The 18,535-nt window shown below is 48.1% G+C and overlaps 3 protein-coding genes and 1 pseudogene across 3 annotated transcripts in view; 2 read left to right on the plus strand and 2 right to left on the minus strand.

Moving 5' to 3' along the window:
- The window catches only part of LOC144698126 (uncharacterized), a 476,455-nt gene that overhangs the window by 328,433 nt on the left and 129,487 nt on the right, over positions 1-18,535 (plus strand). The window lies entirely within an intron of this gene.
- LOC144698113 (uncharacterized) overlaps positions 1-18,535 on the minus strand; it is a 436,823-nt gene that overhangs the window by 290,656 nt on the left and 127,632 nt on the right. The gene's annotated exons all lie outside the window — the stretch shown is intronic.
- LOC144698110 (uncharacterized) overlaps positions 1-18,535 on the minus strand; it is a 436,767-nt gene that overhangs the window by 220,616 nt on the left and 197,616 nt on the right. The gene's annotated exons all lie outside the window — the stretch shown is intronic.
- LOC144697697 (uncharacterized) lies at positions 12,210-15,481 on the plus strand (annotated as a pseudogene).

Here is an 18,535-nt window from a genome sequence, read left to right on the forward strand (position 1 = left end):
CCACTATTTTAACCACGAGTTACGCCAACAGCGCCAGAAAGGTTAAGATCCTCTTCCAACTTTTAAACCTACTGTTATTCTCTGTGCGATTTACCATGAAGATGCACAACGAAAGTGAGTAAAGTTTATGATAGTAAAAATGCATTCATCCCCCTCGGGGAACTGAATCACATTGACACACGCAGAGGAACACACACAGACATAGACACCGATAGTGACAGCGGCCAAAGGAGAGACAAACATCCAGAAAGCAAGGATGTCACCAAATTGGCTCCGTTTTTGTTCCATTTCCAACTGCAAATTTGGTGAATGGCGACAGATGAACGGAAATGAAAAATACAGGGAAGCGTTTGAAAGGTTTTTTAGTCCATTTAATAGATAAGCAATTCTGTAACTCATTCTTAAAACAGAAACAGTGAGAAATGTAAACTACTAAATGTAGATTGCAGGTTCAAAATGTCGGAGTTTCACCTGTATCAGGAAACTCTAAAGGGTTTCAAACCCATTACATAAGCAAGTCGGTTCCGTACATCGTCGCCATGTACCTTTTAATGTTTTGTACATAAAACGACAGAGGGTTTACAGAAGGGAATGAATAAATGCAGCCCCATCTATTCCTGGCTGTCCTGCAATTTCTGCTGCCTCTCCTCGATCTTTCCGCCAGAATGGAGCACTGCACACCGAGTGCACACAGGGGGGACATGATTGAGGTGCATAAAATTATGAGGGGCATAATAGGGCACACAGGAACGAACTTTTCCCCTTGGTGGACGGATTTTAAGGTAAAGGGTAGGAAGTTTAGAGGGGATGCGAGGGAGCATTTTCTCACCCAGGGGGTGGTGAGAATCTGGAACTCACTGCCTGAAAGGGTGGTAGAGGCAGAAACCCTCATAACATTTAAGAAGTATTTGGATTGGAATAGTTAAGTATTTGTTTGACCGGCGCAGACTCGATGGGCCGAAGGGCCTTTTTCTGTGCTGCAGCCCTTTCCAACTCAATGACTGAAGGGTATGGCAAAATTGATTGAAAATACGGACAGTCTGAAACTCTGGCAGCGATAGGATTTCAACCCACGCCTCCATACAGACTGAAACTTAAATCCAGCGCCTTAGACCGCTCGGCCACTGCGATGTCTAAAATTTTCATTGCCTTGACTGGAAATTTCAATCGCCGTCCACTTTGTAACGCTCAGTAACTGAACGGCATCCAATGCAAAAACATACAGAAAGAAACAATCTCCTCTTGCATCTTCCCAACCTGCTTTTTCTCCCTGAACCTTTTTAATATGAAGCTACACAACTAATGTGAATGAAGTTTGCGATGGTAAAATGCGTCCACCCCCTCGTGGAACTGAACCGAATTGATATATTCCAGATCCGAACCACTCACTGTGCAACATAGAAGCCCCTTTAAAATTGTAACCTTAATTTTCTGTTTCCTCTCCTCTCCGACCAAAATGAGTCACTTCACACTTCCGGACATTAAATTTCAGCTGCCACTTGTCCGTCCAAATGGATTTGTTGAAGAACCCGAAAGGAGAACCGACTCAAACTGGGAATGAAAGAATGAGAATGAAGGAAGAGAAGTGACGGGTTTTGTCGATCCCGGGGGAAAGAGACTCCGGGATCAGTTCATTGTGACAGTTCACACAGCAACAAGAAAACGACATTCCCTGATGAGGGCCGAACCCAGGCGGCAGGAGCGGGAGCGCCGAATAACAGCCTGTTTAGTTATAACACAGAAGACTTGTTCAGCCAATAACAGCATCGAGTGTGTTCGACATGAACATGAAGTGAACAGTGAGGGGAAATTGTGCCACAAGCTGCGGATGGACAACTTTCAATTTCCAAACCCACCAACAGAATCAATGCGGCTCCTCTGAAACTTTCAAGGCAAATATTGATCCTTCATAAGGTGCCGTTCCCAGAACTATCCACAGTCCTCCAGGTGTGATCTAACCAGAGCTTTGTGTAGCTGCAGCAAACCTTTCCCTCTTTTCTATAACAGTCCCTGTAACAGGTTGTACAGCAAGAGGAATTAGATTGTAATAGGCGACTGAGAAAAACGAGGACATGCTTGATCTGACTCAATCTCTTTGGAAAGTTCGGTATGAAATCAGCTGCATAAATACATTTATGGTTCAAAAACTATATCGGAATCTAAAGTCCAACTCTTGATGTCATTGGGTCTGGGAAACTTTGTTAATGATCACACAGTGCGCATGGGCACTGCAGAAACTCCTGCACCTCTTCCAATATTGTTCCATATCTTTCAAAAGCTCCATGAAATCTCTGTTAACCTCCTTTGCTCGAAAGGGAACAATCGCGGTCTCTATAATCTCTCCACACAACTGAATTTCCTCATCTATGGACATGATGCAAGGTGGAAAATTGCAATGAGATTTTAGAAAATATTGCCAGCTGGCAGTTGGGAAGATGGAAAAGGAACCAAAGCAGAAAACCCAGTCTCCAGCTTTGCGAATCTTTCGAAAATCTTTGGGGACCGGGATCAGAGGAGAATGAAGTGTGAACTGTCCGACTGACCGTTCAAGGTACCATTCCCTTCTATCAGGTACTGGACCAATGACTCTGATGTATCATTGAAATTAACTGATCCGAAACATTGAAAGGATTCTCCTCACTACAGCAATTTAAACCGAATATTGGTTTCGGGACAATCAGAATACTTGCTGACAGACAAGACACCAAAAAGCTCGAAGGGAGACTGTAGGAGAGCTGGTTCCGGGTGACGTGGATGTGTCTGCAGTGGGTGGGATCAGGCTGTTTCCATGTATCCAAATCAATGCCTCACCCTTTATTTTGGAAAAGTAAAACTCGTAGAGAACAATGATCATTCTGATAGCGGCATCTGAAGCTTTAAGTACACATCTTGCGAGTTTTTCTGTGGCGCAATTGGTCAGCGTGTCCGGCTGTTAACCGGAAGGTTGGTGATTCGAGACCACCCGGGGACGAAGCTTTCACTGTTTGTCAGCCCATCACATTCATCACCCCACAGTTCTGGGTAATCAAGGTGCATATTGGCTTCAAGAAATTAGTCCACAATCGAGGCTCGTGCTTCTGTTATTCAGTGATCCCAGACAAAGAGGCGCTTTCTTATGAATATTTCAAATGTAAAGAGAAAAGGATCAGACCTGCCATGCACCTATATCTAACCCATTGAAAAGATATGAAGTTATGAGATTCAAACAAACCCATCAGTGATTCTCTCTTCCTCGGCTCCACAGTGAGTGGGACAGGGAAAAGCGGAGAAGCAGCAATATTCCGGCCCCACACTCTCCAATCACCCGCTGCCAGCAGAAAGCAGCGACAGCAGCTTCAATCAGCGGGTTACTGTCCATCCCTGGGATGCAAGATACTCCAACACGGGCTAAACCTCCCTATACACCGAGCACAGGCTCAGGAAAACACAGGTAGCTTATATCCCGGTCACTAAACCTCCGAGCAGCATTTACAGAATACCCGAGTGAGGGAGTCACAAATAAACAACAACTTTCTAAAACGAAAACAAAAATAGCTGGAAAAACTCAGCAGGTCTGACAGCATCTGTGGAGAGGAACACAGTTAACGTTTTGAGTCCGAATGACACTTCATCAGAACTTTCTAAAAAAAACAACTTTCTAATCCTTTTCACTGTGAAATTCCGTCTTTTTATTTAGAAACTGGCTGTTGTGAATCTGAAAATGAGCACCATGGGATTTGTGTCACTGACTGACTTTTTTTCCATTGTTTGTCTGTCAGGTTTGCAACTCAATTTGTGTTGGAGATGGAAGCGAATCTGATTTCAGAATGAGGTCACAAAGCAGGAAAATATTAAACCCAGGAACACAGCCTGAGGAAAATGGATCACAATGTTTGGAAGGAGGTGCAGCTAAGAAATGGAAGCTGTGAATGATGTTATTGATTGATGGGAAAGCATTGGACCCTTCGGCTTCTGGTTGTCAATTCCTTTCTCTACCATTGCATTCAGACAGTTATCTCGCTGTGATGTTTTCCCTTCCCACACTCGGAGCAGGTGAATGGCCTCTCCCCGGTGTGAACTTGCTGGTGTTTTCAGCAGGGTAGATGTACGAGTGAATCCCTTCCCACACATTGAGCAGGTGAATGGCCCCTCCCCAGTGTGAACTTGCTGGTGTTTTCAGCAGGGTAGATGTACGAGTGAATCCCTTCCCACACATTGAGCAGGTGAATGGCCCCTCCCCAGTGTGAACTTGCTGGTGTTTTCAGCAGGGTGGATGTACGAGTGAATCCCTTCCCACACATTGAGCAGGTGAATGGCCTCTCCCCGATCTGACTGCATTGGTGAATTTCCAGCTCAGATGGGTAGCTCAATCCTTCCTCACATTCCCCACATTTCCACACATTCTACCCAGTGTAACTGCACTTGTATTTCAACAGGCCAGATGATCCCCTGAATCCTCATCCACACACAGAACACGTATACAGTTTCTCCCCACTGTGAACGGTGCCTTTTCCTTCCATGTTCAATGTCCGATGATAAATTAGGCAACTCCATCAGATCCCCTGGTATGACGTTCGTTTCAGTTTCCTGATTGTAAATCCTCCCCTTCTAATACGCTATGAAACTGATTTAAAACAGAAAAGATGAAGTGGTAGAGAGCCCACAAAAACACAAGGGCAGGTTGTGAAATTGAACTGAAAATTTGTGAATTTGTAGGACCAACACTAGGGAAAAATGACATTGAAAGTTGCTGGATTGCCCTAACAGATCAATTGGTTCACTAATGTTCATCAGAGAAGGGAACCTGCCACCCAGTCTGGGCCTACACAAGACTCTGGCCTCTACGGTAGGAGAGAGGGAGAGATAAAGATAGAGATAGTGAGAGAGATAAAGATAAAGATAGTGTGAGAGAGAGAGACACACAGAGAGAGAGAGAGAGAGAGAGAGAGAGAGAATGAGATGGTGAAATGCAGAGAGAGCGGGAGAGAGAGATGAGATGGTGAAATGCAGAGAGAGGGAGAGAGTGAGCGAGACCCAGCATCCATAGCCTTTTGGGGAGATTGGTCCTGATTTCCACGTTTCTCTGAACACACTGTTCATGATTTCACTCCATATTCTATAGGCTTGATTCTGCCTCCTTGTTCTGGATTCCCCAGCAGAGCAAATATTTTCCCTGTATCTACCCTCACAAGCACAGTGATCATTTTAAAAACCAGCATCATATCACCACTGAAATTTCAATATTCAATGAAATACAGACCAATTTTCTGCAGCCTGCTCACCTTGTAGTGCAGAAGCATTGACCTTCATGACCTGGAGGAGCTTTCTCCCAATTGTTCAGAATGGCAACAACTTTTCCATCAAGCTGCATCACACTTTGAGTCACAACATGTTAATGATGAGCAGCAGCAGAGAAAGAAAGAAATGGAAGCAAATGATGCGCTCCAGTTCCCAATACTTCATGGATGTCCTGCCCCATGAGTCCAAAGATCTGCAGGTCAAGAATCAGTCTGTTCAGTCACAAGAAGACCCACAACAGAAACTCACCACCTGAAGTAGATGTCATCCTTGAATCGGAAGACTGCTGACGAAGTATTAAACAATGTCCAAATAAATAACACAGGCACCAGGGCACTGAGAGAATACATGCAGCTGAACAGGTCGTTTAACTGAATTCTGACCACAGAAAGCTCACTCCAGTGAAAGCAGGCTGAACAAGAAGATAAGGCAGAAACAGAAGCAAATATGATAGACCAAGAGTAAACATAATGCAAACTGAATTAAAATGAACATTGGAGCAGCTTGGTCAGATTCACAATAAATAAGCAATAATAAACAGAGACGTTTCATTGTAGGATAATGAAAATACTGGGCAAAGATAGGAATAGTTTGATTCTGAGGGGATGAGGAGAGGCTTGATAGAGGATAGAGAAAGGTGTGATTTCTGCAGCTACTGTAGTTCTGCACTCTCACATGAAGGAGGTGGTTAGATGATGTAAGTGCCACAATTAAGCTGCAAAGTAAAATCAATACGTCATTTAAACAATTAAGTGGATTTAGAAAAGAGACCCTGTCAGTTCAATGGAGCTTGAGGGATTTAGGGTTATTAATAAAAAAAGAACATTGCCGCCTCTGAGTCAGAAACCCCTCTGCAGGCAGTCCTGGTGATTGGAGACGGCTCTCGAGCTCATTCTGGGTTGATATCAGGCAGGATAGGTCCATCCGGTGGGTCTGGCTGTCCACTCCCATTGGGTGAGTTGTGAGAGCTCAACAAACTCTTCCGGTTGAAGCCGGACCAGCAAATCGGCTGGAATTGAATAATTCCAGATAGGGAAGGAGCTTTGAACAGCCTGTGAATTCTTCCATGAATCACACTGTTCTCCAAGGGATGAGTTCAAAGAGAAACAATCGCTACACTCTGTCATTTCCTGAAATAATCCCTGCTGTCTGTCCTGAATAAATCCATTTCACGATCAAATGTAGAACCATAGAACCATAGAACACTACAGCACAGAAAACAGGCCATTCGGCCCTTCTAGTCTGTGCCGAAATATTTTTTTTTTTTGTAAAAATATACTTTATTCATAAAATATCTTCAATCACATTCCAAACCATTTCAAACACAACATTACAAGGGTACAATCCAGGTTAAACTTTTACAAAATGTATCACCAGGTGCATCAGTACAAACAGTATTACAATCATTTACAGCCTTTCATTTTGATCTGTACAGCCCGAGGGGCTCTAAACAGTTCCCAGTCTCTCGGTGCGCTGTGGTAGAAAGGTCTTAGACAGCGACCCTTCCCCATTGCGCCTTTGCGGCAGCTGCCCCAAGCTTTAGTGCGTCCCTCAGCACGTAGTCCTGGACTTTGGATTGTGCCAGTCCGCAACAATCGGTCGGGGACAACTCTTTGTGCTGGAAGACCAACAAGTTTCGGGCAGACCAAAGCGCGTCTTTCACCGAGTTGATGATCCTCCAGCTGCAGTCGATGTTTGTCTCGGTGTGTGTCCCTGGGAACAGCCCGTAGAGCACAGAGTCCTGTGTCACCGAACTGCTCGGGATGAACCTCGACAGCAACCACTGCATCTCTCTCCAGACTTTCTTTGCAAAGGCACAATCCACAAGGAGGTGAACAACGGTCTCTTCCCCACCACAGCCACCTCGAGGGCAACGTGCAGAGGGGGTGAGCCTCCTGGCGTGTAGGAAGGATCTGACGGGGAGGGCCTTTCTCACCACCAGCCAAGCTACGTCTTGGTGCTTGTTGGAAAGTTCTGGCGCTGAGGCATTCTGCCAAATGACTTTGACAGTCTGCTCGGGGAACCATCCCACAGGGTCCACCCTCTCCTTTTCCCTCAGGGCCTCTAGGACGTTACGTGCTGACCACTGCCTGATGGACTTGTGGTCAAAGGTGTTTTTCTGCATAAATTTTTCCACCAGGGACAGGTGGTACGGCACGGTCCAACTACTTGGAGCGTTCCGCGGCAGCGTGGCCAGACCCATCCTTCGCAACACCGGGGACAGGTAGAACCTCAGCACGTAGTGACACTTGGTGTTTGCGTACTGAGGGTCTACGCACCGCTTGATGCAGCCACACACAAAGGTGGCCATCAGTATGAGGGCGATGTTGGGCACGTTTTTTCCCCCTTTATCTAGAGGCTTGTACATCGCGTCCCTGCGGACACGATCCATTTTCGACCTCCAGATAAAGCAGAAGATGGCTCGAGTGATCGCCATCGCGCAGGAGTCTGGAATGGGCCAGACCTGCGCCACGTACAACAACAGCGAGAGTACCTCACACCTGATGACCAGGTTCTTACCCGCAATGGAGAGGGAGCGTCGCTCCCACATGCCCAGTTTCCTTTTCACCATAGCCACTCGCTCCTTCCAGTTTCTAACGCATGCCCCGGTCCCTCCGAACCATATCCCCAGCACCTTCAGGCCGGCCTTTTGGCTAAGATCAAGTGTTGCAGGGGCGACACCATGGTCCTGCCAAGGCAAGGTCGGGATGGAAGGGCTATAACCAATCGCAATCCAAATCCATACCGAGGGTTACCTATCACCGTCCGAGTCACGGTGAACCACAGCGAGGGAGGATCACCTATGGATCGGGGCTTCTTCACCAGGAGGATCCTGTTGAAGGCGTGCGGCTTCGAAGCTCCGGAGATCTTCACCCTGCATGACTCCCGCAAAGGCGGTTATTTTGACGTGACGTTCAAGCGGGTGGCAGACTGCGTCCGGCTCCTGAGGGTGTTCGAGGAGAAGAGAGACCTGCCGGAGATGAAGATCCTGACGGCGGAGCCGCACTTTTCTCTGCCGTTGCAACGGGAACGTGTGGTGATGGTGCATGTGTACAACCCCTTCGTCCCTGTCGCCGACGTGGTCACCTTCCTCACCAGGTACTTCGATAAGGTGGGGAGCGGCACCGAGATTCGAGACGACTTGGGGATCTGGACAGGCAAACGCCTGTTTAAGGTCATGCTAAAGACCGATGGTAAGGGAGCCATTTTCCACCCTCCTTCCAGTTTCGCTATCGGGGGAAACCGTGGCTACCTGGTCTACGCTGGGCAACCCAAGCATTGTCGCTCATGCGGCAAGGCTGGTCATGTGGCGGCCAACTGCAGCGCCTCCCTCTGCAAGATCTGCAAACAGGAAGGGCACCAGACAAAAGACTGCAAACAGGCCAAGTGCTGCAACCTGTGTGGCGAGGCAGGTCACCTCTACAGGACCTGCCCCAAATGCTGCCGTACTTACGCACAGGCAGCCAAAGCCGACCAGGGGGAAGCAGAAGAAATGTTTCGTGTCACTCCAACCACCAAGGCCCCCAGGGAGCTTAACGGGACAAAGGAGGACACAGAGAGAGACAAGGTGGAGAAAGAGATCGAGGCAACAGAGAGCCAATCAGCAGCACTACCCCCTGTACCTCCCAGTCCTCAGGACAGCGAATCAAAGGAGGAGGAGGCAGCAGTGGAAAAGCAGCAGGGGGAGTGGCGGACGGTGAAGAACAAGAAAAGTAAGAGGGAGCGAAGAAGAAGCAAAGGCGTTTCCCAGAGAAGCGGCAAGAGGCGTCTCCCATCCGACACGGATGACAAGGGCAGCAGCTCTTCGGATGATGAAGTGCCAGGGCGGCACCGACAGAAGAGGCGGCAAAGCTACAGGGCGTTGGAGGACGAGACACCCGAGCTCCAGAAAATTGGAGACAACAAGGAGACCAGCGCACCCCAACTTTGCCTGCAACCTGAGGAGGCCAGTGCACCACAGCCCCTGGAATCTGGGAGCAGTGAGGCAATCATCGCACCCCAGCTCCAGGAAGCCGGGAACAGCAACACCCCAGAGGGGGTGAGTTTTGGAGAAGCTTCTCCAGCAAAGGTCATCTCAAAACCCACTCTCTACGTGAACCTCCAGATGCCACCGGAGCAGAACACGGCCAAGGAGATCTACCTCAGCCCATCCAAAGTGAAGGAATTTGAGCTCACTACGGGTATGAAGGAGCAGACTAAAGGTCTGGGACTCTCAGAGACAGTGGGTTTGGTAGGAGAATAAATGCTTTAAAATGGGTTTAAAGATTGTATCCATAAATGTGCGTAGCATTAAATCTACTACGCGATGTGTTGCGACCTTGGACTACCTAGCCAAGGTCAAAGCTGACCTGTTGTTTCTGCAGGAGTGTGCGATACCGCACCTCAGCTCCTACAGGCAATGGTCACGATGGTGGTCCCATGGGCCATCGATCTGGTCGGGCGGAAACGACTCTCGTTCCTCCGGCCTGGGTATTCTGCTGCGGGGAGGCAACTTCACCGTCTCCAAGGTCAAGGAGGTGGTGGGCGGGCGACTCCTCGTAGCAGACGTAATGTACAAGAACGCTCCACTCCGGTTAATTAACGTGTATGGCCCGGCACAAGGGGCTGAGCGGCTGGAGGTTTTTCAGCAGCTCCCACTGCTGCTGGCGACCTCCAGGCCGGTCATTCTGGGCGGGGACTTCAACTGCATCATTGATGCGGCTGGACGATCCGGCAGGGCCGGCAGCAGATTGGACGCTACGTCCAGATCCCTGATGGAAACAGTTAAGGATGCCAAGCTGCACGACATCTTCAGCAACCCTGCAGACGGAGCGCAGCGTAGATACACCTGGTCGCGGCCAGACGGGTCCATTCGTTCCAGGATAGACTTCCTGTTTGTGTCCCGTGCATTCACAGTCAGATCCACCGAGGTCAAGCCGGTGTTCTTCTCTGACCACTGCCTCCTTCTGGCGGACTGCCACTTGGAGAAGGACCTGAGGGTGGGCAGGGGGGCATGGAAGCTAAATGTGCAACTGCTGACCCCAGAGAACATTGAGGAGCTCAAGAGGGATTACAAAGGTTGGAGAACCGTGAAACCCCTCTTTGAGTCCCTGACACACTGGTGGGAAGCGATCAAGGGAAGCATCAAGAGGTTTTTCATCCTCAAAGGCACCCAGAAAGCTAGAAAGGAACAGAGGGAAATGTCCCGACTCCAGAAAAACATGCAGAACCTGCTCCGGCTGCAGTCGATGGGGGTCGATGTCAAGGAGGAGCTCCAAGAGGTGAAGGGCCAGCAAGCCTCGCACTTTGCCTCGGAGGCCTCCAAGATCATCTTCCGTTCCAGAGTCCGCTCCGTGGAGCAGGATGAGACGTGCTCACGTTTCTTCTTCCAAAAGGTACACAGAGAGCGCTCTGTGATCAGCAGCCTGAAGGAAGAAGACGGCTCAGTAAAGTCATCACGGTCCGACATTCTGAGGATCAGCAAATCCTTTTATGCCGGATTGTATGACGTGAAGCCCACGGACAGCACGGCCTCCCAGTCCTTCCTGTCCTCTATCACGGAGGTCTTAGACGACAGTACGCGGGAGAGCCTGGACAAACCGCTAACTCCTGATGAACTGACTAAGGCCCTCGAGTCCTTCGAGAAGAGTAAAACCCCCGGAAGCGACGGCTTGCCGGCGGAGTTGTATTCGGCTCTGTGGGACTTGATCGGCCCAGACCTGCTAGGAGTGTACGAGAGTATGCTCCTGGCCGGTAGTATGTCAGAATCCATGAGGAAAGGCATCATCACCCTCATCTACAAGCACAAGGGGGAAAGGGAGGAAATTAGAAATTGGCGACCCATTTCACTGTTGAATGTGGACTATAAGATTCTGTCCAAGGTCATCGCCAACCGGGTCAAATCCGCTCTGGAATTGGTGATTCACCCTGACCAGACCTGCTCTGTGCCAGGCAGGAAGATCTCTGACAGCCTGGCGCTGCTCAGGGATACGATTGCCTATGTACAGGACAGGGGTGTGGATACCTGCCTCATCAGCTTGGATCAGGAGAAGGCCTTTGACAGAATATCGCACACCTACATGGGGGATGTGCTCTCCAAAATGGGCTTTGGGGAGGGAATTCGAAATTGGATCCAACTGCTCTACACTAACATCAGTAGCGCAGTCTCAATCAATGGGTGGGAAACAGATAGCTTTCCGATTAAATCTGGAGTCAGGCAGGGCTGTCCTCTCTCGCCTGTCCTTTTCGTGTGTTGCATAGAACCCTTTGCCGAGTCCATCAGGAAGGATCCGGGCATAAGAGGAGTGACGATCCCAGGCAGTGGAGGCACTCAGGTAAAAGCCTCCCTGTACATGGACGACGTCGCCGTCTTCTGCTCGGATCCGCTGTCGGTGCGCAGACTGATGCACATCTGCGACCAGTTCGAACTGGCCTCGGGAGCCAAGGTAAATCGTGGGAAGAGCGAGGCCATGTTCTTTGGGAACTGGGCTGACCGATCCTTTGTCCCCTTCACTGTCTGTGCCGAAATATTATTCCGCTAGTCCCATTGACTATGAAGAAATGTTTGCTCCTCGCTCACAGGATTTCATCTGTTTAAAACCACAAACAGAAAGGTCCAGCTTTCTCCTGGAGTTTGACAAATCAGCTTTCAAAATGATGCAGAGTTTCAGCCAATGAGGGAGATCCGGGCACAGCCCCGCCCCTCGTTCAATCTGATTGGTTGGCGGATCAGCCGCTCCGGCGCTGTCCTCCAGTCCCGCCCCCTTTTCCTATTGGCCTGGAACTGCCGTCAATCATACATTGTAATCTGAGCATACGCAGGCCCAGGCGACAGACGGTAAGAGAACTCGAGCGAGCGGGTTTAAAAGGGAGGTTTTTACAAAGACCGAGTATGGATCCAGAAACCAAAATAAAACCGGCAACATTTTCCACCTAAGACGCGACTAGAAACCATGAACATTATGCCCGACTCTCCAGTTTCTCCTGTTTCGCTCGGGTCTGACTCTGGGGAAGAGGCCGGCGAGGCCATTGCGCACGCGCAGTGTCAGCCCGTTCAGAAAGCGTCTGTAAATGGAGGGTAAATGATAACGGTTAGGGAGCGTCTCTAAAAATAATAATTGTCAGGAAATGTCTGCATATGAAGGAAAAATTATGACTGAGCATGGAGTGCTTAAAAAGTAAAGGAACATGCTGATGAACAGGGAATGTCTATAAAGAATCGTTGAGTCATCGAACAAAAATAAAAATACCTGGAAAAACTCAGCAGGTCTGGCAGCATCTGCGGAGAGGAACACAGTTAACGGTTCGAGTCCGTGTGACTCTTCAATAGAACTAAGTAAAAATAGAAGAGAGGTGAAATATAAGTTGGTTTAAGGGGGGTGGGACAAGTAGAGCTGGATAGAGGGCCAGTGATAGGTGGAGATAGCCAAAAGATGTCATAGACAAAATGACAAAGAGGTGTTGAAGGTGGTCATATTACCTAAGGAATGTGCTAATTAAGGGTGGAAAGCAGGACGAGCAAGGTACAGATAGTCCTTGTGGGGGTGGGGTGGGGTGAAGGAATCGAAAAAGGCTAAAAGGTAGAGATAAAACAATGGATGGAAATACATTTAAAAATAATGGAAATAGGTGGGAAAAGAAAAATCGTTGAGTCATTGAATTGCACAGCACTGTTACCTGTGGAGAAGATGATGTTTGACCTTGAACCGTTGCAGTCCATGTGGCGAAGGTGCTCCCACAATGCTGTGAGATAAGGAGTTACAGGATTTTCACTCAGTCATGATAAAGGAATGGTGACATATGTCCAAATCAACAACGATGTGTGTTTATATAGTGCTTTCCATGTTTCACAGGAGTCTTATAAAGCAACATTTGACACTGAGCCCACATACAGAGATGTTAGGGCAGATGACCAAAAGTTTGGTCAGAAAGGTGGATTTTAAAAATTATCTTGGCGGGTTTGATGCTGGAGGAGGTTACAAAGAGAGGGAGGGGTGAGATCATGGAGGGACTTGCAAACAGGAATGAGAATTTTAAAATTTAGGTGCTTCTTAACCTGGAGCCTTCGTAGATCAGCAACCATAGGGGTGATGGGCGAACAAGACTTGGTGGAGTAAGCACATGGGCAGCAGAGTTTTGGATGACCTTAAGATTACAGGAGGTTGAATGTGGGAAGTTGGCCAGGAGAGCGTTAGGATAGTTAAGTCTAGAGGCAACGAAGGATTGGATGATGGTTTCAGCAGCGGATGAGCTGAGACTAGGTTGGAATCGGGTGATGTTACTGAATTGGAAATAGGCAGTCTTGGTGATGATGTGGTTGGAGGCTCAGTCTGGGACGAAAAATAACACTGATGTTGTGAACAGTCTGGTTCAGCCGCAGAATAGTTGCTCAGGAGAGGGATGAGTCAGTGGCTACGGGGTGGAGCAGGGACTGAAGGCAACGGTTTCAATCTTCCCAGTATTTATATGAAATGTATTTCTATTCATCCAGTACAGGATGTCAGACAAGTCAGGATGGTGTGTGAGTTGGAGAGGAACTTGGAGGTGATGTTGTGCACTTACACCTGCTAACTTGGTCCTTCTAGGTGATGGAGATTGAGGGTTTGGGAAATTCTGCCAAAGTTCTGGTCAATCTGTAAACAGATAAGATGTCTCTCCTTCACATCATGACCCCCTGCCTCTCCCATGCCTCTGTCTCTGTGTCTCTCTCGCTCTCTGTGCCTCTCTCGCTCTGTCTCTATCGGTCTGTCTCTCTCTCTCTTTCTGTGTCCCTCCGCACATTATGTCTAGTATCTTGTTAGACCCAGACTGGGTATCCGGTTCCCTTCCCTAAAGGACATTAGTGAACCAGTTGGGTTTTTACAACAACCTAGCAGCTTCAGTTCAATTTCACAACTTGCTTTTATGATTTTTTTCGGTTCTCTTTCATTTACAGTCAGGAAACACAAACCCAACACTGCGTCAATATTTGACGGAGTCGCTCAATTTACTGTAATCTGACCCTCATCAGATTTTAAGCATGAAAGGTAAAAGCACCGTTCACAGTGGAGAGGAACTATACACATGTTCTGCGTGTGGATAAGGCTTCAGCTGATCATCTGGCCTGTTGAAACATAAAAGCAGTCACAACAGGAAAAAGCTGTGGAAATGTAGGGATTGTGGGAAGGTATTCGCTCATTCATCCACCCTGCTGATACACCAGCGAGTTCACACTGGGGAGAGACCATTCACCAGCTCCGAGTGTGGGAAGGGATTTACTCAGTCATCTGCCCTGCTGATACACCAGCGAGTTCACACTGGGGAGAGACCGTTCACCTGCTCCAAGTGTGGGAAGAGATTCACTCAGTCATCCCACCTATTTACGCACCAGCGGGCTCACATTGATGAGAAACCTTTTAGATGCCCAGACTGCAGGAAGTGCTACAAAAGTCCTGGGGAACTGATGTCCCATCAACATGTTCACACTGATGAGAGACCATTCAGATGCTCTCACTGTGGGAGTGGGTTCAGGCGATCATCTGAACTCACTGTACACCAGCGAATTCACACTGGGTAGAGACTGTTCACCTGTTCCATTTGTGGAAAGGGATTCACCCAGTAATCCCATCGGCTGATACACCAGCGAGTGCACACTGGGGAGAGACCTTTTAAATGCCCAGATTGCGACAAGTGCTATAAAAGCTCCGGAGAACTGATGTCCCATCAACGTGACCACACCGACGAGAGACCGTTCAGGTGCCCTGACTGTGGGAGGGGGTTCAAAACATCATCTAACCTCACTGTACACCAGCTAATTCACGCCGGGGAAAGGCCATTCACCTGCTCTAAATGTGGGAAGGGATTCACTCGGTCATCCCACCTACTGACACACCTGCGAGTTCACACTGGGGAGAGACCATTCACCTGCTCCGAATGTGGGAAAGGATTTGCTGAATTAGCCAACCTGCTGAAACACCAGCGCACTCACACTGGGGAGAGACCATTCACCTGCTCTGAGTGTGGGAGGGGATTCACTCAGTAATCATACTTGCTGAGACACCAGCGAGTTCACAGTGGGGAGAGACCATTCACCTGCTCTGAGTGTGGGAGGGGATTCACTCAGTAATCATACTTGCTGAGACACCAGCGAGTTCACACTGGGGAGAGACCATTCACCTGCTCTGAGTGTGGGAAGGGATTCACTCAATCATCCCACCTGCTGATACACCAGCGAGTTCACGAGTAGCTGCTGTGATTTTGTTTTGCTGTTAACCTCCAGGACTGAACCATGTTTTTTGGGAGCTTTTATATTCTTCAAAGGAAGATGGTTGTGATTGTTGGAGATCAATCATCTCAATCCCAGGACATAGCTGCAGGATTTCCTCAGGTGAGTGTCCAATGCCAAACCATCTTCAGCCGCTTCAGCAATGACCTTCCCTCTATCGTAAGATCAGAAGTGAGAATGTTCGCTGATGATTGCACAATGTTCAGCATCATTTTCAACTTCTCAGATACTGAAGCAGTCCATGTCTAAATGCAGTAAGAGCTAGACAACATTGATGCTTGGGCTGCTAAGTAAGAGGTTACTTTTGCACCACACAAATGCCAGGCAATGACCATCTCCAACAAGGGAGAATCTAACCATCGACCCATGACATTCAATAGCATTGCCATCGCTGAATCCCCCACTTTCAACATCCAGGGGATTATCAGTGACCAGAAACTGGGCTGGACCAGCCACATATATAGCGTGATGAGAAGGGCAGGTCAAGACTGGGAATTCTGCAGCGCGTTTCTCACTTCCAAACTCCCCAAAGCCTTTCCACCATCTGCAAGAGTGTGACGGAATATTCTCCACTTCCCTGGATGGGTGCAGCTCCAACAACACTCAAGAAGTTCCACAAGATCCAGCACAGAGCAGCTCGCTTGATTGCTGCCCCATCCACCATCTTGAACACTCAGTCCCTCCTCAACCAACTCACAGTGGCATCATCTACAAGATGCACTGCAGACACTCACAAAGGCTCCTTCAACAGCACCTTCCAAGCCCACGGCCTCTACCACCTAGAAGGACGAGGGCAGCAGACACATGGGAACATGATCCCCTTCAAGTCACTCACCATCCTGACTTGGAAATATATCGCTGTTCCGTCACTGTCACCGGGTCAAAATCCTGGAACTTTCTCCCTTACAGCACTGTGGGTGTACCTATGCCACATGGACTGCAGCAGTTCAAGAAGGCAGCTCACCGCCACCTTCTCAAGGGCAACTAAGGATGGGCAATAAATGCTGACCCAGTCAGCGACGCCCACGTCCAATGAAAGAAGAAAAAAATCTTCTTGTTCTTGTTCTTCCCATTTTACTTGTGGTCACCACAATGCTGCTTGATCACCTTCCCCATCTCCTCCTGCCACTCACGCACTCCTCTTCCAATCCCACTGCATTTCCCTCTCTGATCACCACATCTTTCCATCTTGTCTTAGACCTTCCTCTTCTCCTTCTTCCTGACAGTCCCATGTCCATCACTCACCTCACCACAATTCCTCTCTCTCTCCACAGTGGATGACCAGACTATTTCAATCTCTTCTCAGCTACTTTCTTTGATGTTTCCACCATCTCCACTGACCCCCTGATGTACTGGTTTCTGATCTTGCCCTTTCTTGTCACTCCACACGTCCATCTCAGCCTCTGTGTCTAATTGTATCCAGTCATTGTTCCTCTCTTCTTGATGTTGTCCAAGTTTCTGCTCTATATAACAAGGCCGGTCTCACAGCTGTCCTGTAGATTCTTACTTTTCAATTTCAGTGACAATTTTCTATCACATCACACTACACCGCACTTCTTCCAATTACTCCAACCAGAGCTAATCCGCTTCTTAATTTCCATACTTCCATCTTCTGCCACCTCTGACCCCAGGTACTTGAAGCTACTCACATTCTGCATGTCTTTGGCCATAATCTTTACACCTTCACTCTGATTCTCTTCCCAAGGCTCAAACTGACAGCCCATGGATTGGATCTTTGGTTCACTAATCTCCTTTAGGGAAGGAAATCTCCTTCCTTACCCAGTCTGGCCTACATGTGACTCCAGCCCCGCAGCGATGTGGTTGACTTTTAACAGCCCTTTGCAGCGGCCTAGCAAGTCAGTCAGTTCAAAGGCAATTAGGGATGGGCAACATAATGGCCTTGCCAGCGGCTCCCACATCCCATGAAAGAATAAAAACTAAATAATCTTCATACCCGTATCTTCCAGTGCTCTTGTCCAGTTCTGCAGATACTGATATGAACCTATAGATTAGGAACAGGAGTAAGCCACTCAGCCCCTCAAGCCTGCACCGCCATTCAATAAGATCATGGCTGCTCTGATTGTAACCACAACCCAACATCCCTGCCTACCCTGTTAACTTTTCACTCCCTTGCTTACCAAGAATCTATCTAGCTCCGTCTTAAAAATATTCAAAGACTCCGCTTCTTCCACTGCCATTTGAGGAAGAGACTTCCAAAGACTCACTCCCTTCTGAGAGAAAATAATTCTCCTCATCTCTGTCTTAAATGAGCGACCCCTTATTTTTAAACTGTGACCCCCTAGTTCTAGATTCTCCCACAATAGGAAACATCCCCTCCACATCCACCCTGTCAAGACTCCTCAGGAACCTCTATGTTTCAATAAAGTCGCCTCTTACTCTTCTAAACTCTAGTGGATACAAGCCTAGTCTGCCCAATCTTTCCTTACAAGACAACCTGCTCATTCCAGGTGTTCGTCCAGTAAACTTTTTATGAACTGCTTCTAATGCATTTACATCCGTCCTTAAAAAAGGAGACCAGTCCTATACACAGTACTCCAGATGTGGTATCACCAGTGCCCTGTATAACTGGACCATAACCTCCCTACTTTTGTATGTAATTCCCCAGGCAATAAACGATAACATTCTATTCGCTTCCCTAATTGCTGGCTGTTCCTGCTTATTAACCTTATGTGATTCATGCACAAGGATGCCCAGATTCCTCTGCATCTGTGCAACCTCTCACCATTTAGATAACATGCTGATTTTTTACTCTTCCTGCCAAAAGGGACAATTTCATATTTTCCCACATTATACTCCTTTTGCCAGATTGTTGCCCACCAACTTAACCTGTCTATATCTCTTCGTAGCCTCCTGATGTCCCCTTCACAGCTTACTTTCCTACCTGCTCAGTCATATTCTCATCAGACCCACCACATTGTTCAATGTCATCTGCGAATATCATTGACCATGGCATTTCCTGTCACACTTGCTGAGTTAGAACATCCGTGACCAGCA

Source organism: Cetorhinus maximus, chromosome 23 (assembly GCF_964194155.1).
Source record: "Cetorhinus maximus chromosome 23, sCetMax3.hap1.1, whole genome shotgun sequence".
Classification (NCBI taxonomy): Eukaryota; Metazoa; Chordata; class Chondrichthyes; order Lamniformes; family Cetorhinidae; genus Cetorhinus; species Cetorhinus maximus.